Source organism: Chrysochloris asiatica, unplaced genomic scaffold (assembly GCF_000296735.1).
Source record: "Chrysochloris asiatica unplaced genomic scaffold, ChrAsi1.0 scaffold00013, whole genome shotgun sequence".
NCBI lineage: Eukaryota > Metazoa > Chordata > Mammalia > Afrosoricida > Chrysochloridae > Chrysochloris > Chrysochloris asiatica.
Genome location: NW_006408531.1, coordinates 35238717 through 35240993, shown reverse-complemented (window position 1 = coordinate 35240993; position 2277 = coordinate 35238717). Strand labels below are relative to the sequence as shown.

The following is a 2277-nucleotide window of genomic DNA, read 5'->3' as shown; positions in this document are numbered from 1 at the left end:
GTATTTCTGACACAGCAGCACTAAGGAACTAAGATAGTGAACATTTTAGGAATGTTCAAATTCTATTTCCTTTGGTAATTTTTATTTTTCTGACAACAACAGTCTTGATTTTTCGTTAGATTTATTTCACTTTTTTAGACCTTTTGGTGATTTTCCCTATATCTTCCAATTTCTGGGGGATTTCCTTAACATTATATTTCCTCCCTATTGCTAAAATGTTCATCTCTGCCATAATACTTTTCATCATGTTCTTTTTGTTTCATGAATGTTCCTTCTTATCTAACACTGGTTTTCATTCTTTTTTTTTTATTTTTTAAATGCAATATTTTCTCTTATTTCTGAGCGCACCTGAACTTTTATTTCTCTTGTGTCTTTGTTTCGGTTATTGTTTTTGTCTGCTTTTCATGTTAGAGGCTTCCTCAACACTGAGATTAACTAGAGGTCAGCTGGCTGCAAAGTTTTTTGCAGAACCTGTGATTTCAGTATCTAATGGAAGTGTTAGCTTTGGGGAATGATCAGATTTCCCAGAAAAAAATTCTTTAACTCTCCTTACTGGAGGAAAAGTCCTAAGAACCAACCATATAGAAGCCATGAGAGAAAAGCACAACTGTCTTAGCTTCCAGTGCGCTAGGGTTCATGTTACTAAGTGTGCGAAGTCAGTTCCAACTCACAGCGACCTTGTATAGGGTTTCAGGGGAGCAGATGGCGGGGGTGAACTACCGACTGTGTAGTTAACAGTGCCTGTCCTACAGAGCCACACCAGGACTCCCTGTGTTTACTTAGTTGACCAATTTTCACACTCTACCTGTCATTTCCAGGTCCAAAACCTCTTGTCTTTTTTTTTTTTTTTCTATGTAAGGAAGCATTTAATTGAGGATTAACATGAAAGCATACAAATAAAAATGTGTATAAACACAAATCCACATCGAGTCAAAACACAGAGAGCAAAGGACAAAGTAAAAACAAAGAAACCAAGTGGCGTCTATATACAGTTGACACAATTTTGTCTTGTACACTAAAAGTCATCTTAGATCAACAGAAGACCAATCTTCAGTGTTGTCCCGCCAAGATGGGTTACTTTAGTATCTTCTCCTGTTTTCTCCAATGTCCCCCTTAGTTTTGGTGACTGCCACCCCATTGAGATGCCCTGCCATACATACTTTGTTGGCCTTGACCGTGACCCCTACCTAGTACCATCTCTCCCACCAGCTGCAGCACCTCTTCCGCCTTTCTGTTGTCGCTGCTGCCTATATACCTCTTTGGGCTGAGCAAGTTTGATTTCACACTTTCCAGAACCGATTTGATGATATCTGCTTTCTAACAGTTTCTGTAGTGGCTCTTCATCTGTATATGTGATGAAACAAAATCCTCTCTTTCATTTGTTTTTGTAACCATGGGAAGTTCAATATTTTCAATCTCTTCAAAGGCACCAAAATAGTTTTCAATTTGTTCTTCAAAAGTATCTGGACTCAAACTACCCACAAAAACCTTTTTGGAGGGTTCCTTCATTTTTAAAACTTTGGCTCTTTTGGAGGCTATTAATTTGCCATTGGGTTTGTGTTCTTTCAGTTCCAAAACCTCATTAACACTAGCAGCATCTTTGAAAAGCACAATCCAAATCCTCTTGACCGTCCAGTGACTGAATCTGTTTTAATTGCACAGTCTACAACCTCTTCAAATCAAGACAAATACTCAGTCAGATCTTTCTTGCTTGTATCCCAGCTCAAGCTTCCAATAAACATTTTACCGTCATCCTGCTGATTCTTGCTAGCGTTTATCTATTTCGGATCCCCCTGGGAATTCTTCTGTTGCTGTACTCGATCATGTCCTCCATTGCAGCGGAGCGGTTGGCAGGCGGCTGCAGGCTGAGCAGACAGTAGTGGCGCAGCAGGCAGTGGCGGCGGCGGAACGTTGTATGGAGTTGCATTTTAAACGGTGGCGGAAGAACCCTTCTGTCTTATTTTTAAAGAATAAACTTTCAGTTTTCTGTTGGCTGAAGGAGGGAGTCACCCTGCCACATAGTGATGGAAGGAATCATGGCTCTTACTATGTATTAAACAGTAAGAGCCCTATTCTTCATATTTACTCTCTGCCTTCATTGTCAGTTCTCGAAGGGATGCCTATTTCTGAATCTTTTATAGTTTGTCTTGATTTGCTGCCTCCCAGCGATAAACTCACCTTTTTACTTGCTCAAGGGAATTGTGGCAAAGGTCCTTTAAAATATTTTCCTTTGCCACAGAATGGTGTTAAGTTTTGTCAGTGGAGGGTGCAGCACTT

The 2277-nt window shown here is 39.9% G+C and overlaps 1 pseudogene; it reads right to left on the bottom strand.

Annotated features, from left to right (window-relative positions):
* Positions 1–1183: 1183 nt before the first annotated feature.
* Positions 1184–1852, bottom strand: LOC102814892 (annotated as a pseudogene).
* Between the last annotated feature and the right edge of the window lie 425 nt (positions 1853–2277).